The sequence below is a fragment of the Ochotona princeps genome, chromosome 5 (assembly GCF_030435755.1).
Source record: "Ochotona princeps isolate mOchPri1 chromosome 5, mOchPri1.hap1, whole genome shotgun sequence".
Classification (NCBI taxonomy): domain Eukaryota; kingdom Metazoa; phylum Chordata; class Mammalia; order Lagomorpha; family Ochotonidae; genus Ochotona; species Ochotona princeps.
The window spans coordinates 54604630-54621566 of NC_080836.1; the positions used below are offsets into that span (position 1 = coordinate 54604630).

A 16937-nucleotide genomic window follows, 5' to 3' on the forward strand; every position below is an offset into this window, starting at 1 on the left:
AAACTGAGTGGTATATTCCACTATGAAACACAAACAATGTAGAAAACAATACCCATTTCTGGGTTGTCAAAAATGAATACATGTAAATACAAGGTATATTGCATGGCTTTTAAAATAACATTAACTTTGCAAGTTTCATTACATATCACCTTGACTTTACATGCTTAATAACCTAATCTTATGATCTCCCCTATTTTAAAGTTCAGACTGAGAACCATAAATTTAGTTTAACTTTTAGGTAGTGTTTTTCATTAATCTCTAATCCACAGATTTGATATTACCCATAATTTTGACATTTACGTTCATCCATGAAGAGAAATTAAACTACTCAGAAGAAAAATATAATCCTATCTCTGATGAGCAATGCAGCAGTTTTGATTTTTTCCCAACTCACAATATACATGACAGATGTCCTTCACACATATCACAATGCCTTCAGACTACACTAAGGCTTTGATCAAATCCCACAAAGCTGACAGGAAATGTAAGAGCATCACAGATTACTGGAGACTTCATTCTGAGCAATCAACAGTGAAATCAGTCCAGTATCTTAAAAAAAATATTCTTTAATAACAATTATCCAATTTTAAGTTAAGTTTTATTTTAAAACTTTCATTTTATTCCTTAGCAATATAAGGTACAAAATTTTCTTGCGCTACTGTGTGAAGTTACAATAGACTAGATTAATAAATACAAAGAACTTACAGCTTAGCATTAATGCATACGAAAGCGCTAGTGCAAATTTTACTGGTAATATTTTAGATTTGGTAATGGGATCAATTATGTTACAAAATAGCCATTGCATTGTTACTCAAGTCAGATTAAAAATTATTCTTGTAACAGTGAAAAGAAATTCACAGGTCATCAAGAATTATAGTAATTTATAGTTAGCACAACTCTCAAGAGCACAACATGTAGAAGGCACAAAACTTGTATATATATATATATACTTTTTTTTTTTTTCCCATTACAACACTAGTAAATTCACCCCTCTCCTCAAGGTATGTCAAAATCTAAGTGAAAAGGGCTGATCGTGTTAATGGGTAAGGTCACAGCCTGCAGCCTGGCATCCCATATGAGCGCAGATTCCAGTCCCAGTTGCTCCACTAATGAACCAGCTCCCTGCTAAATGTACCTGGGAAAGTAGTGGAGAATGGCCAAGTGCATAGGAAACCTGAAAGAAGCTCCAGCCCGTGTGGCCATTTGGGGAAGAAACCAACAGATGGAAGATCTTTGTCCTGCCACTCCCTCTCTCTAACTCATTCAAATACATAAATCATAAATAAAAATTTAAATGAAAGTTATATTACTAAAGGAATAACCTTCAATCCAGTGACACTTCACTTACTTACAAACAGATGCAGTTATACTAGTTGAGTAATTAGAAAAAAACTGAATTGTGGGTGTTCAAAAAAATTAATTTTTAATTGCTCACACGGCAGAGGTGTTACAGGCAGGGTATAGGGTGGTTGGAAAGGGGGTAAAGAGACAGGGAGCTCCCATCTATCAGTTCATACCCCAAATACCTGTTATGGCCAGGGCCAGGGCCAGGGCCAGGGCCAAAGCTGGGAGTCAGGAATGCAGTTCAGTTCCTCCACACAGGCGGCAGGAACCTGCTGCCCTGAGCATAACCCCTCCTCCCAGGTTTTGCACTGGTGGGCTGCTGGAACCAGGAACTAGCAACTGAATGCAGGCACTCCCGATGTGGGAGTTGGGTGCCTCAACCACTGTGATAACCACCCACTCCACAATGGTGATATTTTAACTTATTTTATTTTAATTTATTTAAAATTTTAATTAAATTTAATTTAAATTTTAATTTATTTAATTACCATTATGAGGAAGAAACGAAAAATCTCACAAGAATATTTATAGTGGAAATGTTATAGCAAAAAAGAAAACTAAACTTTATGGAAATCAGTGTGTCAACATTTCTTAACAAAGTATAGATAAGCTATATAAATTTGATAAAGAAAAATCTGGCTTAGGCCAATGTGTATATGATGTGGTGTAAAACAAAAATGAGAAAATCTCTCGAGTGGAATGAAAATGTTGAGGTGGATAATTCTGCCACAAATTATAAATCCTTAGGGAAAACTCAACTTTTACCAAAGCTCCCAAGAAGCTGGTTGCCAGACTGTCTTGCGGCCACATCCCAAGCACGCCTGGAGAGGGTGTCTGTCCCAGACTATTGTTACTACTTTTGAATGCCAACAACAATAATCACTATTCTTTACCCTGGGTCCTCATTAAGTTCCTGGCTCTAATAGCATTGTATATACATTATTTAAATGTTCACAACACAGCTGAGTTAAATATCAGTCTCCTTAAAGATAAGGAAACTAAAGCACAGAAACGTTCTATAATTTGCTTAAGTTACCACAGCTAATAATTAAGTAGCAGTCTCACAACAGTCTGGCTCCTAATAACCACCCTTTAGCATTGATTACGTGCTATGTGCCAGAGGAAGTTACTGAGGAAACAAAAACCCGTTCAATTTGGCTATAACACATTCTCATTGAAGGGTTATTGATCAGGAAATTAGTTTGTCATTATGATTTAAGAATGCATAATTACAAATACAGAAATCCTATAAAAACTATAGTTCAGAAAGTAGCTCTTAAACAATAAAAAGTAGCAGATATTCAACGTGCCAACCACACAAAACTTAAGGAAGATTGTTAGTAGACTGTCAAATTTTTCAATAAAGCTTAAGAGAAACAAGGTAAGTGAAATTACAATTTGTTCCAAAAGATCAGGAGCAGGTAACTTCAGAATGATCAAGTCAACTAAGTAACCTTAATACTGCTAAATGGAGGCCAGCTTGTGGCACAGCATGTTAAATCACTGCCTACTACATCAGCATCTCAACTCTTATCAGACCACCAATTAGTGTCCTGGCTGTTTTGCTTCCTATCCAGTTCCCTGTTAATGAGCCTGGGAGAGCAGTAGAAGATGGCCCAAGTACGTGGGCCCATCACTCCTGTGGAACATCTGAAGTTCTAAGCTCCTGGCTTAGGCCTTGGCCGTGGCATTTAGGGAGAGAAACAGCAGATAGAAAAATCTGCCACTCATACAAATAAATAAAAAAATTTTTTTTAAATCCTGCAAAATAACACAACTTGTTACTATTAGTATTTCTCAATGAAGAAATCACATTTTATTAATAATCACAACTTTCAAGTTGGAAAAATTATAGAATATATAGTGAATTAATACTTTTATAACAGTATAAATTTGCTCAACATTTTGAAGAGGTCAAAATTTGGCCACCATAGAAACATTTTTAAGCCCTTGGGATTACTATTTATTAGTATTTAACCCACCTGGGACTAGTATTCTATGGGAACAAATAAGACATGCGCACAGAAATGTCCAAATCAATGCTACAGTAGTCAAAAACAGGAAATAATTATGTTGCTGTTGGGCATGTAAAACTGCAGTCTTGGATAGTGGCTTCGTTAGCTATAGAGAACTATCAAATATTACAAAGGTTATAGAACATGGGAAAACACAATGCTGCAAAACAACACATGTATAACCTCATGAAAATAACACGTGTAATAGAAGGAAGTACAAATAACAAAACACTTGCTGTTAGTATGGCACTACTGCAGCTGATTTCTACCACTTTCTAAAGTGTTCAAACAAGTGCAAAAAATATACTAGCCCAAACCTTAACTGGGAAAAACAAAGCTTTTTGTTTTTCAAAAACTGTAGACCAAAGCAGTAAAGCCAGAATGATGATGACTTAGGTTCCATTAGGCAAACTAAAGAACATTTAGAGAACATACTTATAAGTTTAAGGTCAATGTTATTAAGGCAAAAAAAAAAAAAAACACAAGCAAGTTTGAGGCTCACTATCTTGAACATACAGAGTGCAGACTTGATTAGGCCAAGACCCCAAGCACTTCATGAGTATCCCTTCTTGTAAATATTTTAAATCAAAATTTATTGTAATTGCTAAAATGTCAAGGAGGAAAAGACAAACAAATGCTAAAGGTATTTAAAAATGAATACACTAGTTTCAAGATAGCCAAAAATGAGAGATCTAAGACATATTTATATTTACTTTTTATGAAAAATTTTTATAATTATTGGTGACTAATAATTCATAAGTTTCCTGAATATAGAATGATATGCAATTTTTTAATCTTGAGAAACAGAAAAAAGAAAATAAATAAATGGGGGGGTTCTCCCTTGGTATTATAAATAGGTGAATATGATCCTTACTATGCAAATATTAAATTGCATTAAGTGGGGCTTGGTGCAGTAGCCTGGTGACTAAAGTCCTCACCTTGCAAACACCAGGATCCCATGTGGGCACTGGTTCTAATCCCCAGCAACCCTGTGTCCCATCCAGCTCCCTGCTTGTGGCCTGGGAAAGCAGTCAAGGATGGCCCAAAGCCTTGGGACCCTGCACCCACATGAGAGAACTCTGAGGAGGCTCCTGGTTTTGGATAGGCTCAGCCCCAGCCGTTGTGGCCACTTGGGGATGGAAGATCTTCCTCTCTGTCTTTCCTCCTCTCTGTGTATCTGACTTTGCAATAAAAATAAATATTTTTAGAAAATTGCATAAAGTGGGGTCAATGAGGTGGTAGAGCTAGCTAACCCTCTATTTGCAGCACTGGCATCCCACATGGGCACCAGCTCTAGTCCCAGCTGCTCAACTTGCATTCCAGCTTCCTGCTTATAGCCTGGGAAAGCAGCAAAGAATGGCTCAAGTGCTTAGCTCTCTGTACCCACAGGGGAGATCAAGAAGAAGCTTTCGGCTTCAAACTAGCTCAGCTTTGGTCGTTATTGCCATTTAGGGTCGACCATTGAATGGAAGATCTCTGTTTCTCCCTCACTTTCTGTAGCTCCTTCACATAAATAAATATTTTAAAAAATTGTATAAAGAGAATATGCAGCACTTAACTTTTTGGCCTCCAAGAACAAGAAAGAATACTAAATTACTGACTTAATGCAAAGTTGTTTCTTTTAAATATATTTAAATTATAAACAATAGTATAATCAACATTACATACATTAATTTTTATAAGGATGAGTTGATACTCAAATATTGTCATTCACTGGGTTTTAAACAGGGAGGTTCTGGTTAAATATCTGGTTGTAAAGAAGACTTCAACTACTTAATTTTCACTAAGGCAATTCAGTAAGAAAAACAAAGAAATAGACACCAGCTTATACATCAGAATGGAAGGAAGAACCTGAAGACAAAATAAGTGAAATACATGTAGCAAGGACAGTGGAATCTTGATTTGATCTAACAATTTATCAGCAGAGAACACCTAAATCATTAAACACCCAAGTTTTCCAAAATTCAAAATTTTTGAGAGGCAGAGATGTAAAGTGAGCTCTCACCTGCTGATTTACTCCCCAAATGCCTGCAACAGCTGGGACTGGACCACACTCAAGTTAGGAGCTGGGAACTCCTCCCAAGTCTCCTGTCTTCACTCATGAGTGGCAAGAGTCAACTATTTTGACAATAATCTATTGTCTTGCCTGCTCCCAAAACACAAAAATTCAGGTAAAAATACAGGTGATTTCTTCTGGCTGATGTTAAAGTTAACAGATGTTTGATAGAAAGCATATCTTTCAAAAATTTTATTTGAGAGTCAAAGAGCCAGAGAACATTCTCATCCACTGCTTCACTCCCCAAACGGCCACAAGGGTGAGGGGTGGGGAGGGTCAAAAAGGAGTTAACACTAGGAGCCAGCAACTCCATTCAATTCTCCCACAAGCAGACAGAAGCCCACCTACTTAGCCAAGTAGCAAAGGTACAATCTACCAAAGGTAGAATCTGGAGTTTACAATTGAACCCAAGTAATCTGTTGTAACATATGGGCCTAAATGGTGCCTTAACTATTTGGCCAAAATGCCCAGCATATATCATTTTTAAAAGAAAGTCGCATAACTTCAAAATCCTGAAAACCAATGAAAAGGACTCCCTTAATTTTTTGCTAAGGGGTTGAGGTATAGCCACTTCTACTCTTCGGTTTAAAAATAAAGACAGGTGGATATCTACCTCACTGGTTAACCCAGGTGCTGTGAATCCCATACCATGATTCACAGCACCTGGGTTTGATAACTGGCGCCAGCTTCTAATTCCAGCTAATGTGTACCCTAGAACGCAGGGGAAGGTGGCTAAAGTAGCGGGGTCCCTGCTACCCATATGGGATAACTAGACTGACTTCTAGACTTCCAACCTCTTCCTGACCCAGTCCAGGATACTGCAGGGATTTGGGGAGTGAACCAGCAGACGGAAGCCCTATCTCCCTAATAAACACAAACTCCAAAAGAAAAAGTTTATGCAGCAATTTCTACATTGTTTTTGATAATACCCCCAATACAAAACATATTATAATAAGGTATTCGAAAAAAAAGGATTTACATGAATCTCAACCAGATCTACAAAAGTATTGCTTATCTTAAACAGAGAAAAAGTCACTGAAAACTCCTATTTTACTGACAATTCTAATTTTAAAATCTGAAGCTCTAAATTAGAAAAACACATTTCAAATAATTTTTTAAAAGTTATCAGCCGCAACACCCTCTCAGAGCAAGATTAAACAAGTCTAGGGAAGGCAGCATACACATCATCACAGATGTATTTTACAAAGACTAGCATTGTTCAATTACTGATAAAGATTCAGGAGCTAATTGTTTTTGACCTGAGAAGGGTGTATTTTTTTAACATCCTGTGCATAATGTTCCCATCATTTTGTTTAAGTGTTTACAGTGGGCTCTTCAAATTAATGAAACAAATTTAAATACAAGATAAAATTACAACCGTTTTTCTATTTCAGAGCACTTAACCCTGCAGAGTTATTTTTTAACAAGCTTTTATTTAAAAAAAAAATCTTACTTTCACAATTTGATACAATAGGCCTGGACATTTTGGCTATTAAAGATTATGTTTCTCATGGTTATTACTGACAACAGCAATGCCAGTGGTTATTAGTGGTTATGAATTTCTTTAAATAAGAAGTTCGCTCAGAGGACAGTTTTTTTTGATTGCAAATACATACTTTAAGTGTATACACGTGTGACTGCCTCTCAATCCAGTAACTTTCATTATTATCATTTATCAATTAGCCAATAGGTGTGCGGTCCATCAGAAGCAATTCCTTTTACCATACTACACTCCCCGATAAGTAAAGGTAGTGTTACACTATTTGGGAGCACAAATCGTCCCCATCTCCTCCAGGGACGCGCGCGCGCGCACACACACACACACACACACACACACACCCTCGTGTAGCCCTGCTTCCTAGAATATTGATTTTTAAAAGGCACTGATTTCCCTACAGAAGATCTGCAGTCCACACTGGTAAGCCTAAAATGGGGGGAGGGGAGGGAACTATCAGAATCAAGCTGCACCCACACCTTGACCCCACCCCACCTGGAGAAAGGGGGAGGGGTGCAGCGAATGTGCGGGTGGCGGAAAGGACAGAGTAGGGCCGAGACTAGCAGCTCCCAGGTCTTCCTAGCCGTTCAGGTTCCGCCCAACACAACGACCCTGGACCCTATTTGCGGTGTCGCCTCCTCCTCTCCCTCTCTGCCACCATCACCAACCCACGGTCCTCCACCGCCTGAGTCCCTGGGTGGAGCGAGGCCAAAGTGGGCCCTCTTTCTGCTCCATCTCCCCGCGTCCTCATCGGATCCGACACCTCGGGGACCACCGGCCCGAGCCGGGAAGGGGAAGCAGCATCGGAGGGAGGGGTCTAAGGGGAGTCGTTATCCCTTTCCTCCTCGTCAAGGAAAGCGCGCGCGAGGGAGGGACCGGAACAACGAACGCTAGTTACCTAACGGTCCGGCCCGGCGGGTCAGGCTCCTGCCGCCGCCGCGCGCCGCCGGCCGAGCGGGCAGCGCCGCCTCCGTCGCCCACGGGGCCGGGGACCGCGACGGCGGCGCCTGAGGGGATGGGAGGCGGGGGGTGGGGACTGGCTGAACGACGTCGCCATGTTAGCGCTTTTCTTTCCCTTTCCCCACAGTCTCCAGCCCTGAGGCCCTCTCTCCATCTCCACTCACCTCTCCAGGTCACTGGCTCATGATCTTTTTGGTGGCCCAGCAGCCCCGCGAGCAGCCGTGTTTACAAACTACCCCGGAGGAAAGGGCTGAACCGCACTTTAAAGGCCACGGGCTCCCACAGGCTTCCGTCCTCTCTCGCGAGATCAGACTGACAACCCTTCTCTCCGCCCCACTCCCGGCATCCCCCTTTTCTTCTCGCGTCCCTGCTCGCCACGCAACACGCCCCTTCTTGGCTTCCTCGAGAGGCAGCGCCTCCGGGTCAGGTGATTCCGTCAAGTTTAAGGAAAGGGGCGGGGCGGGGGCGGGGAGGGCCGGAAAGGAGGGGCGGGAACACAAGACCACCCGGGCGCTGAGGATTGGAGAAAGCGCCTTAAGGGCGGGATCGGAGAGCCTCCGGAGCGTCGTCGTGGTAACCCCGGAGCTGCGACGGGCCGTGCTGGCCGCCCTGCTGGAAGCGGGAGCCGGGAGCAGGTGGCAGAGGGCGCGGCAAGGTGTCAGGCTTGGCCTGCGAGACGGCTAGTGGCTGGAAAGCAAGCAGGACGAGGTGTTCTAGGTGTTCGAGTCCAGCTCCAAGCGCTCACTCTGTTTCCGCTGCTGTCATTTCCTGGTCCCTGGTAAGGGAGGTGGGAAATGAAGGGGAGGTGCGCCTCTAACCCACCTCCCGGCCATCCTGAAACCTGGGAGGGGGAAGCTTCGGTTAGACTGAGGTCTGGCAGAGGCAGAGATCGCCGATAATAAAACGAGTAGGTTCTGAAGGGAAAAAGAAAAAAGCCTTTACCCCGAATGGGTTTTCTTTGAATGTTACTAGGCCATAACCTATAACTGGTTTTTCCTAGCTCCTGGTTTCGGTATGGCATTAGCATGTAATTACGTTTAAAGTCATTTACCAAAAGAAAATACATTGTCTGTTACTGTATCACCATCATTTAAAAGTATGCAATGATTTGTGTGTAAGAGCATACATATTACAGTATTCCATTTTATGCATTTTCCGGTGCAGATAAAACGGTTTCAGTTTGAACAAATCACTTTAACCCTTTACAACTGCAACAATCCCTTACTCATGTTTCCTAAAGGTCCAAAGCACACCAAATTAGAAAATGACACAGCAGCCGCACCCTTTGCCTACAATGCTGTCTCTAGATGCTTGGGTCTTGGTAAGGTCAAAGAAATGTCAAGTTGTTTGTTTTTAAGTAGGTATAGAAAGATCATTTGATCAGTTTAACATGAGAACAAAAGAAACCATCTTTACAACTCTGTAATTGGGCTCGGCAGCGTGGCCTAGTGGCTAAGGTCCTCGCCTTGATCCCATATGGCTGCTGGTTCTAATCCCGGCAGCTCCACTTCCTCTCTATCTCTCCTCCTCTCAGTATATCTGACTTTGTAATGAAAATAAAATAAATCTTTAAAAAAAAAAAAAAAAAAAAAAAAAAGAATGGGTGTCTTTGGGCCCGGCGGCTTGGTCTAGCGGCTAAAGTCCTCGCCTTGGAGGCCCATGTGGGCGCCGGTTCTGGTCCCGGCAGCTCCACTTCCCATCCAGCTCCCTGCTTGTGGCCTGGGAAAGCAGTCGAGGACGGCCCAATGCATTGGGACACTGCACCCGCGTGGGAGACCCGGAGGAGGTTCCGGGTTCCCGGCTTCGGATCGGCGCGCATCGGCCCGTTGCGGCTCACTTGGGGAGTGGATCATCGGATGGAGGATCTTCCTCTCTGTCTCTCCTCCTCTGTGTATATCTGGCTGTAATAAAAATGAATAAATCTTTAAAAAAAAAAAAACTCTGTAATTGATACAGGTACACTCCTAAGAACTCAGAAGGAAGGGAAATAATTCTTACTATTACTTTTTGATTCTTATACAATGTAAAGCTTTTAGTGTTAACTGTAGGGATGTTGGTTGTTAAATTAGGCACAAATTAAAAAGTATGATATAACGCTTCTGTGAAAATTTGCATCATCTACTAAATGAGCTTTTCTCAGTGCCTAGTTTTTAAAATATATATAGATATAGGTTTCTAAGCTGCAGCAAAATAATGACTCCACACCATATATTCGTTTCTGGTCCACATACTTGTAGAAGAGGCAACTCATTCTTACAAAATCAGTTGTGAACTACCCATGAAGCCTGAAAGAAACCGTATTATTAATGAATCAATTGATTGGAAAGAATTATTTATTGGAAAGTTAGAGATCTTCCATCTACTTGTTTACTCCCCAAGGGGCCGCAATGGTCAGGGCTGAGCCAGGCGAAAGGCAGGAGCCAGGCCAAAGGCAGGAGCCAGGAGCTTCATCCAAATCTTCCTTGGGGGCAGGAGATGTTCTGCTGCTTTTCCCAGGCCATTCATGGGAGCTGGATTGGAATTAGAGTAGCCAAGACTTCTCTATGGATGAACTGGTGGTATCCATATGGGATACTGGCCTCATAGGTATTAGCTTTGCTCACTGTGCCACAATGCTGGCACCAAAAATCAAACAGTTAACAATTTAGTTCTTAAGTTAAAATGAGGGTAGGGTACCATCCCAATATCATGTTTGTCACATTATATTAGTGTCAATTTAATGATGATAAAACAACAAAACCTTAGCAATTCAGATTGTTGATGAAAATGATATTGGACATAATGTGTTATTGACAATCACAAACTGTTAGGTGTAGAAAACATTGATTAACATGGTACTCTCCTTTATCCCCAAAACATCTAATGCAAGAAAAAGAAATATCACTCAATTAGAGCAGATTTTAAAATTTCCTCTCCTTGTTCCTGCTTCTTCACTCTGTTGTCAAGTATGTGATAATGTCATGCTCTACCTAGACTGGATGGAAACACTTGCAACATGGATCATGCCACAGCTGAGAGCTGAAAACACAATCCAGGTCACCCTGTGGGTGACAGGAATTGTCTGAGCTGTGGCTCAGCGCCTGCGTCTGCATTAGCAGATGCCAACATCAGATATCAAAGTCAGGTACTCAGATGTGGGATGAGCGTCTTAACTACCAGGTTAAATGCCAAGCCCACTAAAGTGCTGGTTATGAAAAATCCCAGGAATCAGCAGTCAGTTCTAAATGCTTTCAGAGCCTTGCAAATGCCTCCATATGTGGTCTTTTCACCTTGCTTAGAAGCATGATAGAGTTGTTAATCCATTAATCTGTACTGCTCATAAATATTCTAGAATTCTGCACCATGTGCAAGCTAGGGCAAAGAGAAAGAATGAAAATTTTAAATAATAACTTTCCCTTTTTCTTGATATTTTCATCTTTTTGAAAGGCAGTGTGAAAAAAAACAGAGGTAGAGAGATATTCTACCAGTTTAGTCACTCCCTAAATACCAGCAACAGTCAGGGCTGGGTCAGGCTGAAGCCAGGAGCCAGGAGCTCCATCCAGGTCTCCCGGCTGGGTGGCAGGGGCGCAGGCACACAGCCGTCATCTGCCTCCCAGGATACGTTAGCACAGAGCTGGCACTCAGAGCTGGGATGTGAGCTTCCCAGACAGCTTAATGTGCTGCACCCCGCTGCCCATTCCAGAATTCATTATTCAAACATAGTTTCTGAGGTGGCATTTGGTGTAGCAAATAAGACGCCCACCTTTAGAGGCCCAGCTTCAGCTGCTACAAGCATCTGGTGAAATCAACAGTTGGGCGCTCTGTCTGCCTCTTATAGAAGTAATACATTTTAAAAAGACACCTACCTCACCCGTGGGATGCACCCTGTGTGAAGTCACAGAGCCAGCAGCACGGGAGGGGCAGGTGGGGCCTCACGCGTGCACCTGGCTGCAGCTCCAGGGGCCCTAGCCTCTCCCTGGCTGCGCAGCATGGGGCCCACCCACCCTCTGGTGCCTCGGCTCCCACTGTGAGGGACACCCCCGGCCCCACCGCGCAGGGCCTCACCAGCCCGAAGTCAGCCTGCTGAGCCGTGTTTAGGGCATGTATTCCTGTCCCACACACCAGTGTTTAAAGAGAAAAAAGTGACCTTTCATTTTTTTTTCTTGAGACTTGAGTGAGCAAACTGCATACTACTGATTTTCCTAAGAACAGACTGATGGCTGCGGAGTGGGGCAGGTGGCTGCTTGCTGGGCCAGTGGCAGTGCTGGGTCTGGCCATGCCCCGAGACCCAGGGCCACCCACCTGTCTGCCATGGACACTAGCCCCTTTCTACCTTCTGTTGAACCACTACGATTTGGGGAGAGAAACAAATAGAGCTTTTTGATAGTGCGGTAAACAATGATCTGAACTATTTTAGTAACAGAGTACTGGGCCTGGTTGTGATAGTGTCTACTTTGATGAGCTAGAGAAATAAAGGCCTCCTGGCTCGCAAAAAAAAAAAAAAAAGACACCTACCTCCTACATTTTGGAGTACCTGGTTTGCTTCCTGGCTCAGCTGTTGATTCCTGCTCCCTGCTAATGGGCTCTTGGAGGCAATAGTAATGGTTTAATAATTAGGTTCCTGCTGCCCACATGAAGACCCAGATTGAGTTTCCAGCTCTGTGGCCCTGACCCAGGCCAATGCATTGCAGACAACTGAGCCGTGGACGAGTAGAGGAAGCTGTCATTGTCTCACAAATAATTTTAAAAAATGAAAAAGCAAACAAAGGTTCTGCTTGTCTATAGCTAAAACTCAGAATATAATAACAGGGCATCACCTATGTCTTCCTTGCACAGCCTTTCCTGGGCTGAGGGGAACGAACCTCTTCATTTTTCTCTTCAAGATACAGCCTAATTCAATGGACGAATTGGGATTTTATCAGTGGGCTCAAGAGATAGGGGTGTGTGTGTGTGTGTGTGTGTGTGTGGGCTTGGGGAAGCAGGGCATAATTATAGCCAATTGAATCCTAGGGATGACATTTTGCAGCACAGCCTCAAGACATTTTAATTGATTTTCTTGGCAACTTCTGTCTCATGGCAGATCTTCTTGGCCCACTGACAGCCCAAGGTTTTCCTGAACATTTCTGAATGGCTCATGTTAAAGTTACCTCCTCAGTACCTGTCCTCATTGTGCAAATTTCTATTCAGAATATTTCAAGTATAGAGAAGTCCAGCCCAAATCCTTGGGTTATCAAAAGAATGTATAATGTATATAATCAATCATGGGGCAAAAACTAAAGATCTGTATTTATCTTCACAGCATTCCCATGAGTTTAAGCTAGCTTCAGTACAACCATCCTAGAGGGAAAACAGAATTTAACATTGTTTTTATGTTAGCTCTCACCTAAATCTATAGTGATCACCATAATTATATTCTGCTCTCCACATACCACCAAGTTATCAGTAAGAGTGAGTGAAACCCTTTCTGGTATAGCATTCTCTGGCATTCCAGTATCTACCCTTTTATGCTTCCCGTAACCAGTCTATTTTGCCAAGCTGATGCCTACATGGTATCCAAAGCCATGGATTTCTTATGCCAGAAGCCAGATCATGTCTGGGGGTGGTCCCATGGGTCCTCTTGGGTCCTTGGACTATGTTCGTTCCAGTTACCTTCCTACTGCAGTTAGGTCAAGTGTCAACTGATAGCTTTGTCTCTTTGCTCTTAGAGTATCAATATGTATTAGGCATAAACATACCAGGCACTGTTCTTGGCTCTGGAGTTACCACTACAAATAAGGCAGAGTCCCTTAAGGAGGATCTTATGGGAGGAGGGGTGAGGAGACACATTACATCTATCAAGAAGCAGATCATTTACCTACTAGCAAGTACTGTGGAGAAACCAGCATGAGAACAGAAAGTACTGAAAGTTTGTGTTGTTTGATAGAGAGCTCTGGAGGGGTGGGCAGTTCTGTGAGCTGTCCCGAGAAGATAATGCTGAGTTTCCAGTAGCTGGAGACTCGGTCAACCTATGTAGCTACTTGAGGAAGCAAATCCTGGGACTCAACTACAAGAGGAGATCCTGGCATCTCCATGGCTGGGCGGTGCTGACTGAAAGCCATTGCTAAAGCAACAGCCACTGCCAGCAACTTCTGATCCTCTGGGTGCCTGTGAAGACCAGTTGTACGGTGCTAGCTCTTGCTAACAGGAGCAACCGCGAGAGCCCTGGGATTTATGAGTCTGTCTTGCTTGCTGGCAATATTTATGATCCCTCGAGGAGGAAGACCTCAGTTACTAAACATCCCTGAGGAGATAACGTTACTTACTTGCGTCATTCAGGAGAAAATACACATTCTTGTCTGGAACCTGGACCAGTTTTTAGAGATTATAAACAGATTGTTGGCTGAAAGTATGTGACCTAAAGTGATGGGGTGGGGGAAGGGGTATAAAGGTGGGCAGAAAAAAGAGAGGAGTATACATAAATTCATGCCATCTGCTTCTTAAAAGTCTGTACAAGCAAAGGTATTAAATAAATCCTGCACAATGGGTAAGCTTTGGCTACTAGTAGCTATACCAAAGCAAGTCAAAAGCACAGTGTTGCTTTTGGTAGAGAATCCAAATACCACATTTGTGGCAGCAGGAGAGGATGGTATTACATGTGGCAGAGATTCGTCCTCAATGTGAAGAATTGGGCAAGTAACTGGCAGGCCATGTGTTTGAGCCCCAAGTCCATCGTATGAGGAGCAGACATGAAAACACCTTACCTTCCAAGATTTTGAACTCCAGAATTCTTTACATTTCTTATCTCTTGAATCTTACAGAACTGGATGTTCCACTTGAGACCCCTGAGCCCTTGAGTCATCTTATAGCCCAATGTGTCACCCTGCTGTCTTCATGTGTTCCTTATCCTGCTTGGGGTTCTTAGTCATTTCGTTGAACACTGTGCCTGTTTACCATCCGCCCAGTGTCCTCTCAACATTTTCTAGTGCCAATGACAGGCCCCCCAAATCTCTATCATTCTATGCATCAGTTCATACTAATGAGCTCTCCAGCATTGCTGGAGTCACAAAACTAGGTTGGTGGTTTTGTGTACAGAGGTCCTTACTGTTCCTCTGTACATCATTTATTTGCCATCTGTTAAGAACTCATCACATCACCCAAATTTGCCTTTTCCTTGTCATTCCTAAAAGTCATATTAAAATAATTAAAACATAGGTTTTGTAACAAAAAGGTCTGGAGTTTGGTCCCAACTACCACTTACTGGCCTGTGACTTTGGGAACTGCTAAACCCTCCTTAGGCCTATTTTTCTTGAGTTTGAAAATGAGAAAAAATCCTAATTTTGCAGGGTTATAGTAAGGGCTAAATGACTGTTTTAAGGTATCTTGAAAAATTGATGCAAATTGTGAAAAAAAAAAAAACTATATACAGATTTCAAAACTTTGTTGTTCCCTAAACTTTTCAGCTGTTTTCCCAAGAATTCTAGATGTTAGAATTACTTGAGACACAGAGCTCTCATGTGCTGGTTCTTCTCCCCACATGCCCACCGTGGCCTGCGCGTGATCTCACCCAGAAGGTGGGAGTGCAATCCAGGTCTCCCACGTAGGTGGCTGGTACCAAATTACCTGAGGCATCATTGCTGCCACTCCATTGGCAAGAAACTGGAGTCTGGAGCTGGAGCTGGGAAGCAAACCCAGGTACCATGATGTGGCCAAGTCGGCTCTTCCCTCTAGCAGACTGCACTTACTATTTTATCTCCTCTCCTCTATTCAGTTCCCAAGATCAAGTTCTTTGGCAGACTTTGGCAGACTGGATTTGATTGCTGGCTCGAACTCCTGATCCCAGCTTCCCCTGGGAGGCAGTGATAATGGGTTAAGGATTTGGGTACTGTCTCCCATGTGACTGCATTCCTGGCTCCCAGCTTCAACCCCAGCCACTGCAGGCATTTGGGAGTAAATTGGCAGGCATGAGCTTCTTCCCATTGGTCTGTTTCTGCCTTTTAAATAAGAGTTAAAACACACAATATGCTCATTACACCATCCTCGGCTTGGCCCTCATTACTTCTTAGGAAAGCTGTGCCAACCACTGGTCACTGCTGAGCCCCAGCCTATCCCACACTGCTCTCCAACTAACCTTTACAGAATAGCTCTGAACTTTGAATGGCTGCCTGTGGCTCCAGTCTACCTTTGCTGCCTTACCTCGCACTACAATAGCATGCTTCTCACGCTGCCCACTTGGCAAAATACTCTTCTGGCCTGTCATTACACCAGTTCCTCAAAGTTTCAATTTTTCACAGGCATCCTTCACTGAAAAGTGCCTCTGCCCTGAATGAGCATTGTGGAATTCACCACTTCACTCTGAACTTTATTTGCAAACATGTCATATTCGTAGCTAGAAGATAAGCTTCTCTTTAGTTCAAAGACTGACTTCATCCTCCAGCTTACTATTTTTTGTTATTCTCAGAGGCATTAAAATTAAGTCTTAAGGGAATGAAAACCTGAAATAACTTTGGGAATCACATTCCAAGTAAATAGAGTTGAACTGGCACTTTACCACTGTAGAATGCTTTTGTCTGCCAGTTTATTTCCCATTTGATGTGAAAGTAACATCTTTATCAGCCTCCATTTGGAAATTTAAGCAGTTAGCAAAAGCATTTACTATCAGTATTTGTTTCCAAAGCTCATAAATGAAAGATGGTACTCCCTATAAAAATGATGCACAACAAATTTTTCTCTTGAGTTGATGTATTCCAGTGACACATTTTCAATGTCAGAAAAATTTTTGTTACTAGAAATAAAACTTGGAAAGATATATTCCATGATATTGAACCTTCTTTTGATGCTGTTATTTTCTTTCCCCTCCTGGTTTGCAGTCATACCAGTTGCACTTACAGTTGTTGTTTCTTGTTCAGTAACCTGAAGACCATGCAGCAGTTTTAAATATAAACATTCTTTTCATTTTCAGATATTCCCTAGCTGGGCATCTCTTGTAAAAACCTGTTCCAGAATTAATGTTTCAGGCCTTTTAACCACCAAGCCAGCACCAATGAGTCATCAATAACTTATGACTGATTTTATTTAATATTAACTTGAAAGAGACTAGTTAACCTAGGTA

General features: G+C 42.4%; 1 protein-coding gene across 4 annotated transcripts in view; it reads right to left on the bottom strand.

Annotated features, from left to right (window-relative positions):
- ATF2 (activating transcription factor 2) overlaps positions 1-8192 on the bottom strand; it is a 98312-nt gene extending 90120 nt beyond the window's left edge. For 2 of the 4 annotated variants that reach the window (XM_004577041.3, XM_004577040.2), the window contains exon 1: positions 8035-8192. The gene's annotated coding sequence lies outside the window, so the exon portion shown is untranslated. Of the gene's footprint in view, positions 1-7405; positions 7630-7808; positions 7832-8034 lie in introns of those variants that run through there. The other 2 variants (XM_058664661.1, XM_058664660.1) reach the window with 2 other exon arrangements.
- Positions 8193-16937: the final 8745 nt, after the last annotated feature.